Raw genomic sequence first — 25285 nt, forward strand, 5'->3', positions numbered from 1 at the left:
TAGCGGGGAGGAGGGAGAATGAAGAGCAGAGAGGTCGAGAGAGCTGGGTGACCGTAGGTCGTAGATGCAGGAAAAGGCGTACACACGTTACAGAGGCGGCATCACCTGAGGTGACTGTGTCTAACAGGTTTCAGGTGCTTCCAGCTTTAGAGCCGGAAGGGACTGGGGAGGAAGGTGGGCCCTTGGGCACTGAGGAGCCCCCTCCCCCCAGGAAGAGGGAGGTTGTGGTAGTGGGGGATTCAATTATTAGGGGAGTAGACAGTTATGTGTGCACACGTGATAGAGGGTCCCGTACGGTGTCTTGCCTGCCTGGTGCCCAGGTAGGAGACCTTTCAGATCGTGTGGACAAGCTTTTGGCCCCAGCTGGGGTGAATCCAGTTGTCGTGGTGCATGTTGGCACCAACGACATAGGCAAGGGTAGGAGGGCTGTTCTGCAGGATAAATTTATAGAAGTTGCCAATAAGCTTAGAAGCAGAACGTCTATGGTGGTATTCTCTGAAATACTTCCCGTGCCATGCGCAAGTCAGGCTAAGTTAGCTGAGATAAGGAGATTAAATGCGTGGCTAAAAGGATGGTGTAGGAAAGAGGGGTTTAGGTTTATGGGGCACTGGAGGACCTTCTGGAACAGGTGGGACCTGTTCAAGCCGGATGGGTTGCATCTGAACCGGAGGGGAACCAGTGTACTGGGAAGGCGTATGTGTAGAGTAGTTGAGGAATGTTTAAACTAGGGACTGGGGGGGCAGGGAGGTTAGTTAAGTATGTAAGTGGGGGGAAACGGAAAGCCCCATAAAATCATAATATAAGTGGGCACCGTAATAGGCCTACCCTTTGTTGTCTGTATTTAAACGCCAGGAGTATTAGGAATAAAATTCATGATTTAGAGGCTTTTATCTCATCGGACTCTTATGATATTATAGGAATAACTGAAACGTGGTTGAGAGAAAAGGATAGACAAGAAAAGACCTAAAGACTGTATAGGTAAGAAGGGAGGTGGTGTTGCAGTATATGTAAAGGAAAACTTGCAGGCAAGGGAGCTTACTGATATAAGTAAAATTACGGAAGCTATATGGGTAAAATTAGATGCTAAAAACTCAAATAGCCTAATTGTCGGTGTTTGTTACAGAGCACCTAATGTAGCTGCTGAGGAAAGCAGATTGTTATACAGTGATATTAGGATTATGAGCAATAAAAATGATGTGGTAGTTATGGGTGATTTTAATCTACCGGGGATGCAGTGGGACATTGTCGCTGGCTCTTCTGAAAATGAACTGGAGATGGTGGAATTAGTACAGGATTGTTTTTTTACTCAGTTTGTTAACACCCCTACCAGGGGAGATGCCATTCTTGATCTTGTTTTCTCTAATAACCAGGACAGGATTGGTAAATTAGACGTTTTAGAACCACTTGACAGTAGCGATCATAACATGGTTAAATTTGAGGTTAAGTTTAGTGCCCGAAGAGCAAAGTCCAAATCAAAAATATATAATGTTAGGAAGGCTAACTTCAATTGTATGAGATTAAAACTAGAAACTGTGAACTGGATGGAGTTAAATAACAAAACTGTTGAAGAGGCATGGGAATTTTTTAAATGCACATTATTGCAAGTGCAAGAGGACTTCATACCTGTTTCCAGCAAGAATAAATCTAGGAAATTGCAACCTAGGTGGTTTACTAGGGAAATAAAGTAGGACTGGACAATATGGCAAAAATTTATATCACGATATATTTCTTAATTTTGGTCGATACGATATAATTCCGATATCGATATGGACAATATTAAAAAGCCTCAGGAAAAAACTGCCGAGGACACACACAATGGATGTCTGCAAACTGAATTTGCAAAGTCTATAATACCTCCAGGCTCCTCCTATTAAAATTATATCTTTTTTTTTAAAATAAAAACAGTACAAAAAAAAATAAGGTTCACTTTTTTATTTGTATTTAGCCTTTACAAACAAGAAATGTGAAATAAACTATCAGATAAATAAAACTCTCAGACTCAGCTTATTAACAATAATATATTTCCATTTAAACTAGAACAGGCTGATTATTCATATACAGTCGAACCCGGTTATGTCGCCGGCCTAGGGGGTTGCCAAAAAGCGTCGAGATAACCGATGATCGAGATAACCGAAAACCAATATGGCAGCAATATATTAACATGTGCTTGAAATTTATTTATGTGCGTTAATAACTGAGGATGTACATGCACAGGTTTTTGGTGTTTTTGGCATTACCGCAATTTGTTTGACGCGATCGGCATGCTATAAATATGTACATATATCGGGGCCGGTTCTAGACATGCATATATGAGGGGGCAGACAGAAATGTGAAGGGGGCACATGGTGGCGACAAAGGGGTGGGGTGGTGCTCTGGATAACTGTTTTTGTCATGTAATTGGATTGCACTTTGTCAGGCCTCTACCCTAAGACCTGTCCAACTTGGGTGTCCCACCTGAAGGCTAAGCTTCTGCTGGTGTAGCTCTTAGGGTCACTGAGGCACACAAAGCCCCTGACCACAGTAAGGTGGCAATCCCTCAGGGGGAAAACTGAAAAGTAAAACAACAAAAAATAAAATAAAATATTCCTCATCAGATTAAAACAAGTAAAAACATGATGTTTACCTTAATTGGATGGCCTATATCAAACATATTTGAACCCAACAAAACACTTTTCACTATTGCCAATATTACCAAAACTAAAAAGGGTAGGCTAAGTTATGAAAAAGAAAAAATCAATTCACCGAGTCTTGAAATATAAAACTGAAAAATAGGATCGGTCAGGGTTAATTTCACTACATGTTGTACTTGTTATAACTATGTATGTGACGAAAAAAGAATCTTGAAATCACAACGAACAAGTCGCTCAATGAGAATGAATGACGTAACCGACTGGCTAAGCTGCTTCTAGCACCGAGGTGGTTAAAATGGTACGGTCCACACTAGGGGTGTCTGAAATCGTTTTACATAAAATTTTCCTACAAGGTGAGGTTATCTTTCTTTAAAAAAAAAAAAAACAAAAGAAAAATGTTAAGACCTCCCCCCCCCCCAAACTGCTATTTTTGTCTATTTGTGGGGTTCTTGATCGGGGGGTACTGGGGGGTACAGTATCCCACGATCAAGACCCCCCCCAAATAGACAAAATGATGATTTTGACGAGAGAGATTGCTGCTTCCTCTAAACCTCCCGCAATCGCGCAGCTCATTTCGCTCTGACCTGCCTACTGAGAAACTGGCTCATTTGCATACTAACAGTGATTGGATGTTTAGCTGGGGGGAGGGTGAGTGGGGGATCTCTGCTGAGTGCTGTGTGAGCCCGTGCACAAACAGAACGCGGAGGGAAAGAGCGAACAAGAAGTGAAACTTATCATCTCGTTTGTGCCTTTTTCAATGGATTTTTCAGCTACTGTAGTAAATCTTGTCCATATTCAGTTTGTGGGTAATTATTATTTTCTTCCTCAACTTCTAAAAGTTTGATTTAAGGGGGCAGGACGTTTGCTTAAGGGGGCGTTGCCCCCTCTTGCCCCAGTGTAGAGCCGGCCCCGACATACATGTTGGCTAACAAAAGGCATATGTGCACCAACTAACAGCAGAGATTTACCAGTATACAATAAAAACCACCGTTGTTTCTAGATACAAACCTTTAATTATATTCTTTGAAATATAATTAAATATATTCTTCTATATTGAAAACACAAAGATCGCTCACAAAATCACAAAAAACCTGCGGGGTGTACTGTAGTTTGTTTTTACAAAAAGCTAACCAGTGTCAAAATTAAATTCACGAGTCATTTCGCTCTGACACAGCTCTGAAAAGTATCATACACGCGGTTACTATGGTTTCTTTACAAAGTCTAAAATGCTTTGTTGCTTTTGCCTTTAACAGTCTGCTTGAAAACAAATGCTTCAATATTATTTATGCTGTCTAAAAAAGTTTTACCTGGATCGCGTTTCACAGCTGCGTTGTTCAGCAAATTACCATGCGAATGCGATTTGAATACGCGCTGTTTAGCACTTGTGATACATTTTTAAAAGCCGGTGAATCGTCACGGGGATGGAGATAACCGATGTTAAGTGGCGATTTTGGCCACAAACCGATGAGAAAATGCTAAGACAAAGGGGAATTTGCCGGTTCCCTCTATACATTTGGTATATTCAAATGTATATCGAAATATCGGAAATGTGTTTAAAAATCGTATCACCGTTATTGAAAAAAATTCTATCGCGATATATATTGATATCGAATTATTGTCCAGCCCTAAAATAAAGTATAAGTAAGGAGGAAAAGGGCTTTGTTCCAGAAATGGAAAATAACTGATGATGACAGAATAAAGCAAGAGTATCTAAATCTGCAGGCTGAGTTAAAAAATGACATTAGACGAGCTAAAAGGAATGTCAAAAGGAAGATTGGAAAAATGTTGCCTGGTCTGATGAGTCTTGATTTCTGTTGAGACATTCAAACGGTAAAGTCAGAATTTGGCGTAAACAGAATGAGAACATGGATCCATCATGCCTTGTTACCACTGTGCAGGCTGGTGGTGGTGGTGTAATGGTGTGGGGGATGTTTTCTTGGCACACTTTAGGCCCCTTAGTGCCAATTGGGCATCGTTTAAATGCCATGGCCTACCTGAGCATTGTCTTTGAACAATGTCCATCCCTTTATGACCACCATGTACCCATCCTCTGATGGCTACTTCCATCAGGATAATGCACCATGTCACAAAGCTCGAATCATTTCAAATTGGTTTCTTGAACATGACAATGAGTTCACTGTACTACAATGGCCCCCACAGTCACCAGATGTCAACCCAATAGAGCATCTTTTGGATGTGGTGGAACAGGAGCTTCGTGCCCTGGATGTGCATCCCACAAATCTCCATCAACTGCAAGATGCTATCCTATCAATATGGGCCAACATTTCTAAAGAATGCTTTCAGCATCTTGTTGAATCAATGCCATGTAGAATTAAGGCAGTTTTGAAGGCGAAAGGGGGTCAAACACCGTATTAGTATGGTGTTCCTAATAATCCTTTAGGTGAGTGTATATATAACTGAAGCTGATGTTTTGCGAAGCCTAGCTAAGCTAAAAATAAATAAATCACAGGGCCCTGATGGCATCTTAACCTACAGTATAGTGTTACAAGAGATGAGGGATATTATTTGCCGACCCTTAACTTTACTGTTTCAAAAATCCTTATCTGAAGGTGTGGTACCTTCTGATTGGAAGCATGCCAACATAATGCCCATTTTCAAAAAAGGGGATAGAAGTAATTTGTCAAACTATAGGCCAATCAGTCTAACTTGTATAACTGGTAAAGTTATGGAGGCTATAATCAAAGAGAAAATGGTAGATTACCTGGACTCAAATAACATTTTGAGGGATAGCCAGCATACTGATCTAGCAGCAGAGAGGCTTCAACGGGATCTGGATTTAATTAGCGAATGGGCTGATACTTGGCAGATGAAATTTAACACAGATAAATGTAAGGTAATCCATTTAGGGAGCAGAAATATAAAGTACCTACTGAAATAAAGGTAGCTGATTATGAGACCTTGGTGTGAATGTTGATGCTTCCATGTCTCATTCTCACCAGTGCGGGGAAGCAATAAAAAAGACCAATAGGATGTTGGGGTATATCTCCAGGTGTGTGGAGTTTAAGTCAAGGGAGGTAATGCTAAGATTATACAATTCCTTGGTGAGACCTCACCTAGAATATTGTGTGCAGGTTTGGTCACCATATCTTAAAAAGGACATTGCGGCCTTAGAAAAGGTGCAGCATAGGGCCACAAGAATGATTTCTGGTCTTAGAGGAATGTCATACGAGGAAAGGTTAGTTGAGCTAAATCTGTTCAGCCTCAAGCAAAGGAGACTGAGGGGGGACATGATCCAGGTCTATAAGATTGTAACAGGTTTGGATGCTGTTCAACCAAATAGTTAATTCAGCATTTGTTCAAATACAAGAACTCGTGGCCATAGGTGGAAATTAGCGGGAGAACATTTCAAACTGGATTTAAGGAAGCACTTCTTTACACAGCGTGTAGTCAGAGTATGGAATAGTCTTCCTGATAACGTAGTGCTAGCTGAATCCTTGGGTTCCTTTAAATCAGAGCTAGATAAGATTTTAACAACTCTGACCTATTAGTTAAGTTCTCTCCAAGCGAGCTCGATGGGCTGAATGGCCTCCTCTCGTTTGTATAGTTCTTATTTTCTTATTTTAAAACACCACCCGTTTTGTGAGAACAGGCGAATGTCCACCAAAAACATTGACAAGAGCTAACACGTCCCTCCTTGACCCAGCCCGGGATTGTAAAACGCAGGTCGACCTTGACCACAAGCTCATCTTCTCAACAGAGATAGTGACAACTACCCTCAGGCCAGACATTATAATGTGGTCAACTTCTCAGAAACTTTTGTATATCCTGGAACTAACAGTACCATTGGAAGCTGCTATTGAAGAGGCATACGAGCGGAAAAGTTTGAAGTACGCTGAATTACCTGCCCAGACAGAACAACGCAAGTGGCATACTAAAGTGTTCCCAGTAGAAGTTGGGTGCAGAGGGTTCGTTGCCAAAACCACAACCTGGCTCCTGAAGAGGATGGGGGTGAAAGGACAGGCCCTTCAGCAAGCAGTGAAGTCACTCTCAGAGGCTGCGGATCTTTCCCATTTTACATGTGTTTTTTTGCAGCATTCAAATCGAACGCTAACGCTGCCCCTCAGTATTTTTTGCTACTCAGTGGGTGTGAGTCAAGTGACTTCTGCCTGCTGTGATGTCATGCACATACACTTCACAGGACAAGGAGCGTAAGATAAGACGTGACGATCAGGGAGTATTTTGTTCTTTTAACAGAAATCAGTAGCACTACGATTTGCAATCTTTGTAAAATAAAGTTTTGAGAGGTGGGAATAGCGTTTAATGGACAATCCCACTTAAACTGCGCGCAACTGTGCAAGACAAAAAAAAGCAATGGAGTCGCTACCTTGAACTGTTTTGCAAACTCGCTGCAGCTTGTGATAAAAGAGGGGCTGGCATCGCAACAAAGTGTAACTGAGCTGACACCAATGGGAGAAAAATTGTGTTAAAATTTTAAGCATTCGCCACTTGTGTATACAGTGGTACCTCAGTTCTCAAACTCATTAGAACTCAAATTTCTTAAAAGTCGAACCAACCAGTTTGAAAAAAAATGACCTAGAACTCGATCTGAATCTCAGAAGTTGAACCGTCAACGCCGACCTAAGATAACTTTCATGCATGGGGAAATGAATCACGCAGCACGTCTCTCAGTGGAAACAAAGGGTAACGCTTCAGTCTTAGCCTTGCATTTGCTGTGATAGCATTGTGCATGTTTACACTAGCTGAATACATATATTTAGACAGTAAAAATACATTTAGACAATGATAGACAGTAACAGTAATTATTATTATATAATAAAATACATTTAAAAACTAGAAACTGCAGGCAGTTACGAACGGGTCCAAAGCATAGGATGATCGGACTGGTAGGACAGTAGAGGAATAACGGCAGAGAACCGGCGACCAGGGTAGTAGAAAGTCAGACAGAATTATACTGCCATAACAGGATGGAGATTGAGTGTAGGTCTAACGGGATTGGAGGTGTAGGACAGAGCAGGACTGTCTCAGGACTGGTCTCAGTAGTAGGCAGAAATTAGGATGTAGATACTTTTAGTGCAGGTGTAACAGGTCAGTAGATGTTGGACAGAATGTAGAACCCCCCGGGGTAGTGCCTATGCCTGTCTTAATGTCTGTTTTAATAATAATAAGAAAGAAGCTTCATTGATCATCGTGGGGAAAATGCCTTTAGGTCTCCCTGAACTTGTTTTATGGAGAGTAGGCTGCCTCAAGAACCCACCGAAGCTGGGTTCGAACCAGCGACCCTCTGATTACAGACACACAGGCTTAGCCCACTGCACCACACGCTGCTTTGGGAAAGACGGGTGACATTGGTAGCCATCTTCCTACCTGATCTGGTAACTCATTTTAGCTGAATTAGCCTAGCTTGGTCTTAGACATACACTCACCTAAAGGATTATTAGGAACACCATACTAATACGGTGTTTGACCCCCTTTCGCCTTCAGAACTGCCTTAATTCTACGTGGCATTGATTCAACAAGATGCTGAAAGCATTCTTTAGAAATGTTGGCCCATATTGATACGATAGCATCTTGCAGTTGATGGAGATTTGTGGGATGCACATCCAGGGTACGAAGCTCCCGTTCCACCACATCCCAAAGATGCTCTATTGGGTTGAGATCTGGTGACTGTGGGGGCCATTTTAGTACAGTGAACTCATTGTCATGTTCAAGAAACCAATTTGAAATGATTCGAGCTTTGTGACATGGTGCATGGTGCATCCTGCTGGAAGTAGCCATCAGAGGATGGGTACATGGTGGTCATAAAGGGATGGACATGGTCAGAAACAATGCTCAGGTAGGCCGTGGCATTTAAACGATGCCCAATTGGCACTAAGGGGCCTAAAGTGTGCCAAGAAAACATCCCCCACACCATTACACCACCACCACCAGCCTGCACAGTGGTAACAAGGCATGATGGATCCATGTTCTCCTTCTGTTTACGCCAAATTCTGACTCTACCATTTGAATGTCTCAACAGAAATCGAGACTCATCAGACCAGGCAACAGTCTTCAACTGTCCAATTTTGGTGAGCTCGTGCAAATTGTAGCCTCTTTTTCCTATTTGTAGTGGAGATGAGTGGTACCCGGTGGGGTCTTCTGCTGTTGTAGCCCATCCGCCTCAAGGTTGTGCGTGTTGTGGCTTCACAAATGCTTTGCTGCATACCTCGGTTGTAACGAGTGGTTATTTCAGTCAAAGTTGCTCTTCTATCAGCTTGAATCAGTCGGCCCATTCTCCTCTGACCTCTAGCATCAACTTTGCACACCATTCTTTGTAAACCCTAGAAATGGTTGTGCGTGAAAATCCCAGTAACTGAGCAGATTGTGAAATACTCAGACCGGCCCGTCTGGCACCAACAACCATGCCACGCTCAAAATTGCTTAAATCACCTTTCTTTCCCATTCTGACATTCAGTTTGGAGTTCAGGAGATTGTCTTGACCAGGACCACACCCCTAAATGCATTGAAGCAACTGCCATGTGATTGGTTGATTAGATAATTGCATTAATGAGAAAGTGAACAGGTGTTCCTAATAATCCTTTAGGTGAGTGTATTTAACCAGTGGCTGTAGCGCTCCTGTTTGACCGATCGACACGAAATTTGGAGAGTTACAGCCCTACATTAGTCAGAGAAATTTGGTAATGATTGGCTGAAGCATGCCTGAGATATAGCTGTCTGATTGAAATGGACGTGGCACCAGTAGGGTCTTGGTGTGGCTTTTGGCTGTATCTTACCGAAAGTTTAAGTTTTTTCTCTAAATCTTTAAAAGGACTGTCTCCTGATTTGAATGACACCAGATTTAAGTATGTTGGGCGAAAATCCAATGAGGTTTAACAAAATGACCTTTTTTCAGACAAATATAAATCATGCAAAAACGCAAAGATGTAGAACCAAGTTCTATATGCAGTTGGATTCATCAGGACATAGTAAATTGGACTGGTGATAAATTTCAACTGTAGGCTTGGCAGTTTTGGATAAATAGGCAGAAATGCAGATGGGGGCGCTACTGCGCCCCCATCTGGCCTAATGAGATGTCCTTTACAAGGTGGGCTGAGAGTCAGATGACAAATGTTCCAGCTAAATTTGGTTTGGATTGGTCATCATTAAGCCAGTCAAATTGCTGCTTGATATTGATTGGCCGATGGCGGCCACTGTTTCAGGACTTTTGACTGCCATTGTAGGTGACTGACCTCAGGCTGGGACCTAGTTCATATCTGCCAAATTTCAGTTAGATTCGCCAAGGTAGTCAGGAGATATTGGCAGTTTTTAGTTGTAGCGCCCCCTATGGACAAAATGCGGCCCGCCTTGGACCATGTCCCCAGAATGGTGTTGGGAGATGGGATTTCAAATTTTTTTAATAATTCTTGATCAGCTCAGAGTTTTCATTAGCTGGACACCTCATTTTTTCTGATTTGGTAGGACAAGCTAGGACTTTAAGGAAAAAGTAGGATTTGCAAATTATGCAAAATAGCAAAAAATCTAAGTAGGCGGAGCTTCATAGTCCAAATGGCAAGTTGGTAGGGCAAGGCTGTCTGTATATGTAGAAAAAAGAATTTCGATTGTAGGACTAACAGGACAGGAGATATCGACCGAAACGTGTTGGGGGGCGCTACGGCTTAAATTCAAATGGATTAAATTCGAGTTCTGAGGTACCACTGTATTCTGAAACAATACATACACACACACAGTTCTATATTAACCCAATGAGCAGCATCTGTTTATGCAACCCACTTTTATAGCCTGCTGAGGCAGTATCAAGCTGACTCTGGCATGTCCAGGCTGCAAACTTCCACAGAACAGTTTCCAACCTGGCCTGATTCCATTCTCAGACTGTACAGTACATTATTGATAGGTGTCTTACAGAAATGAAAATTTTTGGACACAAATATGAGAAAAATACATGACAAAACTGAAGATTTCGATGAAACGGTACGTGATGGGCAAATTTGGATGTGATTTTCGTGATCAGCAGCCAAAAATCTATAAGGAACACCCAACAGTGTTCAAGAAGCAAAAACTTTGTTGTGCAGTGTAATTTTTCATTTTGTATTTTGTATTTCAAAGTAATTTTCCAGCTGCAGTAGCCAGGAACTGCTCCTTGCTCCTTTAAGCAAGGATGCTTTGTTATCAGCCTGATCATCAAACTCTGAAGTTGAACGATACACCTTATATTTCATTATTTCTGAGGCCAAACTTTCAAGGATGTCTGACTTCAGTTTGGAACTGAGATATGGATTTTTCTGTGGCCAATGCTGTTTTTTCTTTTGGGGGGATATTAGGCTGATTTTTTTTAAGTAGAAAAATTTATTAAATTTATTAAAAATAACTTTAAATATTTACAGCTCCATTTCCAAAACATTGGGCTGCTGTGTAAGATATAAATAAAAACAGGGTGCAATGATTTTCATATAAACCTATACTTATTTGAAAATAGAACAAAGACAACACATCAGATGTTCAGTGGTTTCAGAAAATGGATGGCATTACAATATCCAGTTCGGAGATATTGTTAACAAACCCCAAGCCAAAATGTATTTCGCCTATATGATGAACTTGTGTAGCAAGCTACAAAATGGCTGTCGTAACTTTCAGCTAGAGACTACATCCCCACTGTGAAACAACTTCATCGACCTCTTATAATAATGATCAGTGTTGGGAAGAATACTTTGGAAATGTAATTTGTTACAATTACAAGTTACTCTATTTAAAATGTAATAATACTGTAACTATTTCAATTACAATATGAAAGTAATGTAACTGATTACACTTGATTACTTTTTGATTACTTTTCTAAATTATGAATGAATATTCTCAACCGTTAACCATTTTTAAATAAAACCTGGTTTACCTTACAGCAGTACTAAACACTGACTACTGTCAAACTCCTTTCAATACATGAATTAACATGATTATAATTGATTAATTTAATAAAGATACCAAACATACCATTCATACCATATAGGCCTAACCATGATTTTAAACAACAGTTAAGAATAGATCCTCGCTTCATACTCAGTGAAAACCCATATTCCCTCAGTGTAACAAGTCATAACCGGTGTTATGCCGAAAAAGGCATCCCTGCCATAGAATGCATGCCTGTCTCTAAATGACCGATTGGTCGCTGATCTGAAACGAGTTCAGCTACTTTGTCAAGTTAGGCTACCGTAGTGCTAATCGATAACCCTAACCCTAATCCCCAAAAAACCCGTAAAACCCTAACTCTAACCCCCAGAACACCCCTAAAACGCTAACCCCCAAAAAAACCCCTAAATCCCTAAACCTAACCCCCAAAAAAACCCAAAAAGCTCAACTCGTCAGAACAGCGACATGCATTCTATGGCATAAAGCCGTCAAAAGACGCCAGATCAATCCCACAGCCTTGGAGGCACTCGCGCGCCGTTGATTTAGGGACCGTCAACGAATTTCTGTCAGAATAATAAAATAGTACTGATTGCTTGCAATAACTTCATTGCAATGGGATCCAGTAACTCCAAAATGGGTGCATATTCTACAACTACCTGACATACACAGGACACAGTGAATTTTACTCATTTTTAACATATTTTATTTTAAATCATCATTTTAAAAGGAAAAAGTGGGTAAATAGATTTTTTTTCAATAACTTCTAGGCAATGGGAGCTTATGACGCCCAAATGAGTGTAAATTATGCTGCTACCTCAGGCCTATAGAACACAGCAACTTTCATTCGAATTTAACCCTTTGTGTGCGTGATATGATTTTTTTCTCTAAAATTAGCCTTTTTTTTCCAATAGCATCTAGGCCGTGGGAGCCTGTGACCCAAAACCTAGTACCAGTTGTAGTACGACCTGAGGCCTATAGGACACAGCAACTGTCATTCAAGTTTAACCCTTTGTTTAATTGATATGATTTTTTTTCCTCTAAAATTAGGCCTTTTTTTCAATAGCTACTAGGCCATGGGAGCCTGCGACCCAAAACCTAGTACCAATTGTGGTTCTACCTGAGGCCTATAGGACACAGCAAATTTCATTCAACTGCAGACACTGAAGGAGACCTAGTGCTTCACTTAAGGACATCAAAGGGCTCTGACCATGCGTTGGTTTTTCATGTGCCGGGTGTGAGAATGTAGAGGTGGGCGATGTGTTTTCAGGACGATGTGTTCTTATGAAAATCGATTTTATTACTTATTTTACATGCGAGCGCCAAAAGCGGAACTAATGCGACGCACCGTCCTTCACGGGTATATTAGCGCGCACACCCAAACACTGTAGCGGATTCACAAACAACATGGCAATGGTTCGGTTTTGCGCCATCCGACACTGACCAAACAAATCCCCATTGCAAAGTCTGTTTAAAAACTGTTGCAAACAAAGGAAGCAGCACGACAAATTTATTTCAGCACCTAAAGCAGAGGCACGCAGCGGAGTGGGAGAAGTGCAGCTCCCAGCGAAATGAAAATAGCCGCAGCACCAGCACAACATCCAAAGTTAAGCAAGCAACCGTCCCTGACACGTTTTCGAACTGTGTGCCATATGATAAGAATGGGGCACGATGGAAGGCGACAACAAACGCTGTTGCGATGTATATTGCAAAAGACGTGCTGCCCATACTTACTGTGGAGAAGCCGGGATTCATTAACATGCTAAAAGTTTTTACAAGTTTCTAAAAGTGTTTACAATGGCGTGGTCTGCCATCTGGCATCTTTTTTGGCTTGTTAGATTACACTTATCGGTTTAAAAAAAAAAAAAACAACATAAAGTTAAAACTTATTTTGAACCATTTATTTGTCACCTGTAGTTTGATTTTGAGTAGGGGAGGGGAAAATTGATTAAAATCGAAAATCAGATTTATTGTGGAAAAAAATCAATGATTTTATTTTTAGGCCATATCGCCCAGCTGTATGAGAATGTGTTGATGAGCAAGGTCCGAGGGAAGCAGGTACTTGGAAGAAATTTGTTGACGGTCCCTAAATCAGTGGCGCGCAAGCACTTCCGAGGCTGTGGAATTGATCTGGCCGTCTTTCGACCTTATGCCGGCTAGCGTGAGTGAAGCACTGCCGCTAAGTCTGGAGAATGTGGATCTGAATGTCCAACCTAAAACTGATTTCACCTCGGTTCTGCATACCTGTCATAGCTAAGATTATTAGATCCGTATCGCACAGTGTGATCGGTAATGATTTTATAAGATTGCTGAAATCACACAGTGTGTACCGGGCATTACACTTTAGAAGCATGGTGTGGCACGCTGAAGGTAGGCATGTCTTCCCTGCTTTGTTTAATATGATTGTTTGCAGTTACAATAAGCTGCACTTACCTCTAGATGTTTCCTTAAGTTGGACATAGACTGTTTAGATGGACAACATCTTTACAGCCGGTAAACACGCACTGCATTGCACAGTTAAATTTGTGCCTTTTTCTGTAATGTATTGGAAATGATTTTTTTATATTTCCAGCAATGGAATGCATTCCTTTCGTTGTCTGCCATTGCTTGCAACAGGAACTCAGACCGCTCCGGCAAGTTAATTAGCAGAATTGGCTGCAAATGTAGACGCGACATGATAACCAATCAGAAGCATCGAATCGTTTCAAACTTTCGGCTGTGGAGGGAAATAGCAAAGGAGGATGTTTTGCATAAGAAAAACATGAAAAGCAATAAAAATACTGTTATTAAAGATAGGTTTTGCATACAATCTTATGATGTAACTAAAATTGTAATCATGAATATTTCCATAAGTAACTAATTTAATTACACTTTTTTCTCTAGTAACTGTACCGGATTACAATTAATTTTTTTTTGTAATTAAATTACGTAACGCCATTACATGTAACTTGTTACTCCCCAACACTGATAATGATCAAGCACTGCTAGAAATAGTATCTGAGGGCATTGAAACTGGATAATATTCAGCATTTATCTGTAAAAGAGACCAAATGAAACAAAGAAAACAAAAATATGGATTTTCAAGGTTCAGATCGCCACTTTTTAATATCTAGCACTTACTTTGGCAGCACCGACGAGAGCTGGACACCTTATTTTAAAGCTTGCTGTAACTTACTTCTCTTGAAACACTTGCCTTCTATATGAAAAGGTTCTCTCTATCTTTCTTAAGCTGTCATTGTTTTTCTTTTTGATTTAAATCATTGTCAGAAGCTCAATTCACCATATTGTTTGGTGAAAAACCATTCAAAAAAACAAAATGGAGCTAGAATGCTAACTGGTTCTGGGTGAATAACAAAAAGGTTTTCACAAATTGAAAAATGTCATCTGGCATGACATAAAATATTATATTTAAGCAATAGCGAGAAGGAGTGCGGTTGTACTCCAATATATCACGGCTGTGATTCGGTTGTGGCCTTGTGCCAAAGATAAACACAACCATGATATATTAGAATGTAACCACATAACTATGAGTGTGTTATTGCTTTTATACAATAGTTTGTCGAGTCATTGCACTCATAAAACGCCTCTCGTCCAGTCAGATCTCTTGGTCGGAACTAACTGTCGTATAATTGTTTTTTCCAAAGAAAACCTTAATAAAGTAAACATTTAATTGTGTATAATGCATCAGCAGGATGTCATCCCTGGAGCATGGGTGCAATGCCTCGATCCACCCTACCCACCTAACCCTCAGGCCCCTGGCACTGCAGCCTCCAGAATTTCACTGCACATAACACCATAATTATGCTCCACCCAGCTTATCTGGTGGCTTTATATACTGTACTGAACCTTTGAGAGTACTGCACTGATATTTGTGACAGTGCTGCCATCCCTGTCCATGACTAATGGGGCCTTCAGGTCAGGGGAGGTTAACACTGGAGTGGTTCTTTGGCAGCTGGTGGGGAGCAGCCCTGAGGTTGGTGCAGCTCTTGATGAAGCTCCTTTAATGATAGCAGTACATGAAATGTCTGTGGCATGACCTGTACCTATCTCTGAAGGAACTAACACTTGGCAGGGTTGAGCTTGTGCTGCCATCTCCAGTGGAGTCGCGTACATATTCCAGGGACCCTGGGCCACTTGGTTTTGCCTTCTCAGTCTTAGCAAATCACTCTTCAATCTTGATGGGAATTACACATACTCTTCCCTCCTGCATGGATGACACAGGGAACAGATATCTTCCATCCTGTTTCTGGCACTGCTGTGGTGTGGTAGAAACCAGAAAAGGGCCTCATAATTTTTCTCCTTGTAAAGATGGCACATTTAAGCCTCACTGAACTCGCCATAGGCAGCAAACTGTGCTATCACTATTGAAAACTTTCACATTTATGTTATATACACAAAGTGTAATATTACCTCAGGGAAAACGAAAAAAGTGGTGTCTCTTCTTATCTCTCTCCCCCCCCAGCTTCCTCAAGCCCATGATCACAGGCCTGAAATCACTCCTCACTGTCCAGGGTACTGCCATGTGGCCAACTCATCCTCTTCTTCCTCATTTTCTGGCATCCTCCATAGCCAAGCACATGACCACTGTTATGGACATTGCAGCAGCAAACTGTAGGCAAAACTCTATTGCATTACTGACAATGCTTTCGGTGGGTCACTTCCCTACTCAAGCTGCCAGTATATCTCACTGGCATTAATGTATTCAGGGAGCACCATCCCCTTGCTTCTGGCTCACATGGTAACCATGGGGTATGGCCTAAAAGCTGGCTGCCACTCATCTGTGTCCATGGGAACTTCCAGAGGGCTCCTTAAGGCCCCATGTCTGATTAGAAATTAAAGTAATTAATTATCGTTGTTGACACACACAGCACAACTATGAAATGTGTCCTCTGCATTTAAACCATATGTGAAATAGCAGCAGGCAGCTAATTCAGCCCCCGGGCAGTAGTGCTTGGGGGCAGCCCCTTGTTCAGGGTACCTCAGTGATACCTTGTTGGTCGGGGAGTCAAACCTGCAACCTTTCAATCACAAGTGCACAGGCCAGCCTGTGACCTGGGACCTGAAAGTTGGGGTAGAAAAGGAGCTATAAGTACCTCATTCTCACATAACTGATTTGCACAATTTAAAGGTGACAGTGGTCGGTACAGAACTAATAATGGGGTAGACTATTTCAAAGCTTGGGGACAGCTACCGTGAAGGCACGGTCACCTCTGAGCATAAATCTATACCTGAGCATAAATCTAATTGCAGTAGTCTAGCCAAGAGGAGACTAGCCACTCACCCCCCCCTTTATTATTTTAATTGCACTTTAGACATACATTCATGTCACACCATTCTTTCACATAGGGCCTTGGAGGGCGAGGGGAACTGTGCAGGTCCTGGGTCGGCTGCTTTGGCAGCCCACAGCTGGACTGCGCAGCTCCCTTCCCCTCTATTTTAACTCCACCTTAGACACTTAGGGCTTGGGGGGGCTGGTGGGTGTCTTTTTCCCCATATGATCCCCCATATTTTAATGACACTTTAGTTCACACACATGTATACCATCAATGATCAAGGTGGATGGGGGGCGGACGGGGTGGGGGGTCCTGGGTGGCTCCTGTGGGGCGCTGCCGGTCTCCGGCGGGGTCCCCGCTCGCCTGCGATCTGGGGGAGTGGGGAACATCTTCTGGGGCCGTCCACAGGGCAAGTCCAGGGCATCTGCTGCTGGACCTCAAAGATGAGCAGGTGTGACGGCGAGTGTGTGTCTGAGTGTGTGTATGTGTGTATGCATGGATCTGTGAGTCTGCATGTTTGTCCTGGAACGGGGGAGCACGTGGATGATGGGGCGGTGTGGGGACGATAGTGTGGGGATTTGGGGGAGGGAGGGTGCGGGGACTGGGGAGGGAGGGTTGGGGGAGTCTGGGCTTGGGGGAGGGGGGGTTGGGGTAGCCAGGGGTGGGTGTGTCTGGTGGCTCTCAGGGCGTCCCCCTGGTCCCCCGGGTGGGGGTTCTTGGGGGGGGCAGGTCTCCTCGGGGCTGGCGTGCGGGTGGCCCGGACTCCGGCCCTATCCGTGCCTGCGTGGCCCGCCCCCGGGGGGGGTCGGCGTGTTGCCGCCTGTGGCCGTGGGGTTCCTGGCTAGTGCTCGCCGGTGGGGGGCGCTCAGTGGCTCCCCCCCCTCTGCCTACTTGGGCGGGCGGGGGCCCCGGGTGCCTGGCCGCTGTGTGGCAGCTGGGTCCATGATCGCTCGGGGCTCTCCTGGCCGTCTGGGGGGGCCCCGGGGAGGCGTTGTTGTGGCCTCGCGCACTCATTGGGAATCATTCCATGTTAACCTGCACACTCATACATACTCACAACACACAAACATACACACATGCACACACACGTATATATGCACACACACACGTACATATGCACACACATATACACACACTTTCACATCCACACACATACATATAGAACGCGCACACGCATAGACATACACACGCGCGCACACGAGAGCCCAGGGCTTTCTTGCCCAATTTTATCCCTCTCTCTCCTTGTCTGGTTGTGTGTATGTGTGTGTGTCTGTGTGTGTGTTTGGCTTCCATTCTTTCTTCTCAGATGCAGATACTGGTGTGGCGATATTAGGACTGGACGATATGGCAAAAATTTATATCACGATATATTTCTTAATTTTGGTCGATACGATATAATTCCGATATAGATATGGACAATATTAAAAAGCCTCAGGAAAAAACTGCAGAGGACACACACAATGGATGTCTGCAAACTCAATTTGCAAAGTCTATAATACCTCCAGGCTCCTCCTATTAAAATTATATCATTTTTTTTTAAATAAAAACAGTACAAAAAAAAATAAGGTTCACTTTTTATTTGTATTTAGCCTTTACAAACAAGAAATGTGAAATAAACTATCAGATAAATAAAACTCTCAGACTCAGCTTATTAACAATAATATATTTCCATTTAAACTAGAACAGACTGATTATTCATATACAGTCGAACCCGGTTATGTCGCCAGCCTAGGGTGTTGCCAAAAAGCGTCGAGATAACCGATGATCGAGATAACCGAAAACCAATATGGCAGCAATATATTAACATGTGCTTGAAATTTATTTATGTGCGTTAATAACTGAGGATGTACATGCACGGGTTTTTGGTGTTTTTGGCATTGCCGCAATTTGTTTGACGCGATCGGCATGCTATAAATATGTACATACATCAGGGCTGGTTCTAGACATGCATATATGAGGGGGCAGACAGAAATGTGAAGGGGGCACATGGTGGCGACAAAGGCGGGAAAGGGGTGGGGTGGTGCTCTGGATAACTGTTTTTGTCATGTAATTGGATTGCACTTTGTCAGGCCTCTACCCTAAGACCTGTCCAACTTGGGTGTCCCACCTGAAGGCTAAGCTTCTGCTGGTGTAGCTCTTAGGGTCACTGAGGCACGCAAAGCCCCTGACCACAGTAAGGTGGCAATCCCTCAGGGGGAAAACTGAAAAGTAAAACAACAAAAAATAAAATAAAATATTCCTCATCAGATTAAAACAAGTAAAAACATTATGTTTACCTTAATTGGATGGCCTATATCAAACATATTTGAACCCAACAAAACACTTTTCACTATTGCCAATATTAACAAAACTAAAAAGGGTAGGCTAAGTTATGAAAAAGAAAAAATCAATTCACCGAGTCTTGAAATATAAAACTGAAAAATAGGATCGGTCAGGGTTCATTTCTCTACATGTTGTACTTGTTATAACTATGTATGTGACGAATAAAGAATCTTGAAATCACAACGAACAACTCGCTCAATGAGAATGAATGACGTAACCGACTGGCTAAGCTGCTTCTAGCACCGAGGTGGTTAAAATGGTACGGTCCACACTAGGGGTGTCTGAAATCGTTTTACATAAAATTTTCCTACAAGGTTAGGTTATCTTTCTTTAAAAAAAAAAAAAAAAAAACAAAGACCTTAACCCAACTGCTATTTTTGTCTATTTGTGGGGTGCTTGATCGGGGGGTACTGGGGGGTACAGTATCCCACGATCAAGACCCCCCCCCCAAATAGACAAAATGATGATTTTGACGAGAGAGATTGCTGCTTCCTCTAAACCTCCCGCAATCGCGCAGCTCATTTCGCTCTGCCCTGCCTACTGAGAAACTGGCTCATTTGCATACTAACAGTGATTGGATGTTTAGCTGGGGGGAGGGTGAGTGGGGGATCTCTGCCGAGTGCCGTGTGAGCCCGTGCACAAACAGAACGCGGAGGGAAAGAGCGAACAAGAAGTGAAACTTATCATCTCGTTTGTGCCTTTTTCAATGGATTTTTCAGCTACTGTAGTAAATCTTGTCCATATTCAGTTTGTGGGTAATTATTATTTTCTTCCTCAACTTCTAAAAGTTTGATTTAAGGGGGCAGGACGTTTGCTTACGGGGGCGTTGCCCCCTCTTGCCCCAGTGTAGAGCCGGCCCCGACATACATATTGCTTAACAAAAGGCATGTGTGCACCAACTTACAGCAGAGATTTACCAGTATACAATAAAAACCACCGTTGTTTCTAGATACAAACCTTTAATTATATTCTTTGAAATATAATTAAATATATTCTTCTATATTGAAAACACAAAGATCGCTCACAAAATCACAAAAAGCTGCGGGGTGTACTGTAGTTCGTTTTTACAAAAAGCTAACCAGTGTCAAAATTAAATTCACGAGTCATTTCGCTCTGACACAGCTCTGAAAAGTATCATACACGCGGTTACTATGGTTTCTTTACAAAGTCTAAAATGCTTTGTTGCTTTTGCCTTTAACAGTCTGCTTGAAAACAAATGCTTCAATATTATTTATGCTGTCTAAAAAAGTTTTACCTGGATCGCGTTTCACAGCTGCGTTGTTCAGCAAATTACCATGCGAATGCGATTTGAATACGCGCTGTTTAGCACTTGTGATACATTTTTAAAAGCCGGCGAATCGTCACGGGGATGGAGATAACCGATGTTAAGTGGCGATTTTGGCCCTCTTTTGTGCTCAAGATATTAGGGTTCGGCGACATAAAAGAATCGACATAACCAATGAGAAAATGCTAAGACAAAGGGGAATTTGGCGGTTCCCTCTATACATTTGGTATATTCAAATGTATATCGAAATATCGGAAATGTGTTTAAAAATCGTATCACCGTTATTGAAAAAAATTCTATCGCGATATATATTGATATCGAATTATTGTCCAGCCCTAGGCGATATCCAGACTGTGTTACTGTTGGTCTGCTTATGTATCTTTTTCTTTGGTATTAATGTATTTAATTCCAGAAGCAGATACTGGCACAAGCATATTCCCTATCATAATGGTACCATTGGTTTCTTTGTATGTATACTTTTTGTGTGTGTACCTGGATCTTATTTTTCAGATAACAGCAGCTGGTGTGATGACACAATGTCCAGCAGTAAGATGCAGAAGCTGTCCTTTTGTTACTCTTTCCTTTTTGCGCAACTTTTGCAACTTTTTTCAGTTGTCATTGTAGGGTATATCACTAACATCAAGGGCATCTGAAAATGCTCTCTCTAATCCATGTAATATGGATTGCATCAACAGTACAAGAGGATTCCCTATAGAGGGATAGGTCAGCCTCTTTGGTGCTACTCACTCCCTGGAAGTTCTCCTTAATTCAACAGTTTCAACCCCTGATACATTAGGGTCTCCCACTTGCTCAGTTTCCTGTCCTCCTGGTATATCTCCTGATTGTTCGGTTCTAATTGTCAGGGTCTCATCTGCATGCACTGGGCTCACTTGTGGTTGGAAAGATAAAGCATTTGGATCAAGAACAGACCCTTTTACAGCCTTTACTTCAGTCTCCATAGGTACCATCCCTTTATCACTACTTCCAGTCACGGTTGTTTCCCCCTCTGGCCCAATGTTATTGTCCTGACCTGTACTCTGTTCAAATGGGAGAAGTTCTGACAGCCCTTTGCCAACTCCTCCTTCCACACTTCTTACAACACTACCATCCTACCCTGGCATACAGTAAGAGTGGTAATGCTCAATATCATCCTCGCTATCTGATAGTGGGATGTCTTTATGACTATGTCTACTAACACTACCAGAATCTGTTTCTTCAGGGAATATAACCCCTCCATCTGCCGATTTTATCTCCACTGGCTTTCGGTTTGCGGGAACTGAAGGAGACAGGAACCCACAAGGCAATAGCAAATCCCTGTGCAATACTCTTTCTGGACCATCAGTGGTACACGGAACTACTACATAAACTGGAAGATCTTTTACCTGCTTCACTACCCGGTAAATTGTCTGACTCCATTTATTAGCCAATTTATGCTTGCCACGAACTCCAACATTTCTCACTAAGACACGATCCCCAGCCTCAAGCTTGGATTCCCTGACTTTTTTGTCAAAATAGCATTTATTCTGAAAAGCACTTCTTGAGCTGTGCTCAGCAGCTATTTTGTAGCTCTCTGAAAGGCTTTCCTTCAGATTCCTCACATACTGCAAGTGTGACTGCTTCTTCCTCTCCCCAAAATTGAGACCAAAAGCAATGTCAATTGGAAGGTTTGGCTGCCTCCCAAACATAAGCTGATATGGAGGAAACGAAGTTGTGTCATGCTTCGTGCAATTATAGGCATGTACTAATGGTTGCACAAAGTCCTTCCACCTCATTTTGTCCTCTTCCTGCAGTGTGCCCAGAATACTGATGAGAGTCCTATTGAACCTCTCCACCGGATTTCCACGTGGATGATAGGGGGTTGTCCTAGTCTTTTTGATCCCAAGGAGGCTACACAATTCCTTTATCAATGTGGATTCAAAATCCCGGCCCTGGTCGCTATGCAACCGTTCCGGAAAACCATAATGGACAAAGAAATTATTCCACAATACTTTTGCAACTGTTTTCGCTTTTTGGTCTGGTGTTGTGACAGCGATGGCGTACTTCGTAAAATGATCTGTGATGACGAGTATGTTCTTTGACCCTTTCCTATCTGGCTCTAAAGACAAATAGTCCATACAAACAAGTTCTAGTGGCCTACTAGTGGAGATGTTCACAAGCGGAGCGCTACGTTCAGCCCTAGCTTTTTGACGAATACATCGCTCACACGTTTGGACTTTATTGCACGCATCTGTCATCATATGTGGGCAATAAAATCTGTTATGCACCAACTCCAGAGTGCAATCAATACCCATATGTCCAACACTATCATGGAGTTCCTGTAGAGCCAATTCCCGATAGCTTTTTGGGAGAACGAGCTGATAAGTGACTTCTCCATTAACAATTCGCTTCCTATAGAGGATTCTGTTCCGCAAAACGAACTGACCTTGGAGGCGGAGCATCAGTTGGACTTCTCTGTCCTCCCGCTGCCGTAAACTAAAAGATAGCCGTTTTCCAACCTTCACTATGTCAATAATTCTACTTATGGCTGGGTCATGTTGTTGTTCAAAAACCCAATCATGCTGTGACATGTTTGGTAGTGGTGGTGTTCCCGGCAGGATCCCCATATAGGCATACTCAGTCGGAACAGCATCTGCATCCATAGCAAGACACTCAACCATAGTTGAGCCGGCAGGTATCCCTTGAGCATTGGAGCCCTCTTGAATGAGATGTTTATGAGATATATGTCAGAGGGTTGTTGTCAGTAACAACCGTAAATTTAGCTCCATACAAGTAGTCAAACAATTTGTCTGTTATAGCCCACTTGAGCGCAAGAAACTCTAACTTGTGCGTGGGGTAACTTTTTTTCACAGTGAGAGAGCCCTCTGCTGGCAAAGGCAATAACCCTCAACTGACCATCTTGCTCTTGATATAGAGCAGCACCTAGGCCTTGTAGACTGGCGTCAGTGTGTAAAATATAGGGTTTTTTAACATCAGCAAACCCCAGAACAGGAGCAGTTGTCAGCTTCTGGATGAGTGTGCTAAAAGCACTATCACACTCAACCTTCCACCTCTCACCAAATGGCCTCTTCAGGTCAACAGCGGGAAAAATGTTGGGATTTCTTTTGCAAGACTTTTTCTGGGGCACATAGCCAGATGTCAGATCATTTAAAGGCCTAGCAATCTTTGCAAAGTCTCGGATGAACCTTCTATAATATCCTGCAAATCCGAGAAAAGATTTTAACTCTTTTATATTTTGGGGCTTAGGCCAATTTGTCAAAGCAGATATTTTCTCTGGGTCAGTTTCAATTCCTTTCTCTGACACGACATGGCCAAGGTATTTTACTTTTGTTTTGAAGAAACTACATTTTTCAGGTGACAGTTTTAGGCCGAATTCTTTCAGTCTACTTAGGACCCGCATCAGACGCTCCTCATGTACCTCTAGAGTACTTGAAAAAACAATTTGGTCATCCAAAAAAACTAGAACTTCCTTAAGATTTAAATTCCCCATACATTTTTCCATTACTCGTTGGAACGTACTGGGTGCATTCGTGACCCCCTGGGGCATCCGGTTAAATTCCCAGAAGCCCATTGGGGTGACAAACACTGTCTTATGCTTGTCCTCCTCCTCAACCTCCACCTGGTAGAAGCCAGACTTCAAGTCCATAACTGAAAACCATCTAGAGCCTGTCAACGCAGCAAAAGCTTCTTCAATATTAGGCAGGGCATATGCACAGGGCATTTGATGGTCTGATTATTCAATTTTCGATAATCGACACATAGGCGAACCGCACCGTTCTTCTTTTTAACTACCACAACAGACGAGGCAAATGGGCTCTCAGATTCCTGAATAATATGGGCATCATAAAGTTCTTTCAGGTGTGACCTGACTGCCTCAAAATCAGAGGGATGGATGGGCTTTGGCCGCTGCTTAAAAGGAGTAGGATCTGAAAGTCGGATACGATGCTTAATAGCTGTGGTATGTCCATAATCTAGGTCATTTGTGGCAAAAACGTCAGACATCGAGTTTAACCTCTGAGTGATTCGGTTTTTCCACTCCTCTGACAAGGGTGAATCAGAGAAGTCAAATTGCAGAGTCGTACCTAATGCCAAAGCGTCCAGATTATTACATGTACTAGTGTTCAAGGTAGACTTATGTGGTTGATTTGTATAACTGCAATTACGCACGGATGATGTCAAGCATGATATTGACAATGGAATGTAAAGCTCTGCCACATCGTGATTCCCTGGTACTTTGATGTCGCGGTTGGTTTCATTTTTTACGAGGATAGGGACTTTAAATGATGTCTGAGCTGGGCTGGTCGTAAGATAGCTACAGAAAATCAATCCACCAGGCAGACTCTGGTGTAAGGGCTCAACTACCAAAGCCGTGCCCGGAGGGATATCCAGGTTCCTGGTGTACCCTTTCAAAGCTACCTTCTGCCCTGCTCGAACAGTAACACTTTGTTTACATAAAAGTTTTACCTTCCCCACCTTGCCACAGTCTTGTTCAATTTTATGCCTTCTGTACATGGCTTTAATCAAGGGTGTGCACTGGACATGCTCATCCTTGGGACTAATTAGGGCTGGACAATAATTCGATATCAATATATATCGCGATATAATTTTTTTCAATAACGGTGATACGATTTTAAACACATTTCCGATATTTCGATATACATTTGAATATATATATATATATATATTCAAATGTATATCGAAATACATGCAGTCAAACCCACTTATCTCGTCCTCGGTTAACTCGTCAACCCTATTAAGTCGACGTTTTTGAAGTGGAACCGCCAAATTCCCTCTTTGTCTTAGCATTTTCTCATCGGTTATGTCGATTCTTTTATGTCGCCGAACTAGGGATGTAAGCAATTAATCGATTATCAATTAATTCTCGATAAGAAATTACTCGA

General features: G+C 42.3%; 1 protein-coding gene and 1 long non-coding RNA gene across 3 annotated transcripts in view; one reads left to right on the forward strand and one right to left on the reverse strand.

Annotated features, from left to right (window-relative positions):
• LOC140590945 (alpha-2,8-sialyltransferase 8F-like) overlaps window positions 1-25285 on the forward strand; it is a 100822-nt gene that overhangs the window by 55750 nt on the left and 19787 nt on the right. Inside the window, exon 2 of one of the 2 annotated variants that reach the window (XM_072712759.1) lies at window positions 8629-8677. The exons of the other annotated variant lie outside the window; for it this stretch is intronic. The gene's annotated coding sequence lies outside the window, so the exon portion shown is untranslated. The remainder of the gene's footprint in view (window positions 1-8628; window positions 8678-25285) is intronic. 2 annotated transcript variants of the gene reach the window in all.
• Window positions 14594-16747, reverse strand: LOC140591009 (uncharacterized). Its single transcript, XR_011991895.1, has 2 exons — window positions 15918-16747; window positions 14594-15711 (listed from the first exon to the last, which is right to left on the reverse strand). It is a non-coding gene; the product is annotated as an uncharacterized lncRNA (long non-coding RNA).

This window comes from Paramormyrops kingsleyae, chromosome 5 (assembly GCF_048594095.1).
Source record: "Paramormyrops kingsleyae isolate MSU_618 chromosome 5, PKINGS_0.4, whole genome shotgun sequence".
In the NCBI taxonomy this organism is placed as follows: domain Eukaryota; kingdom Metazoa; phylum Chordata; class Actinopteri; order Osteoglossiformes; family Mormyridae; genus Paramormyrops; species Paramormyrops kingsleyae.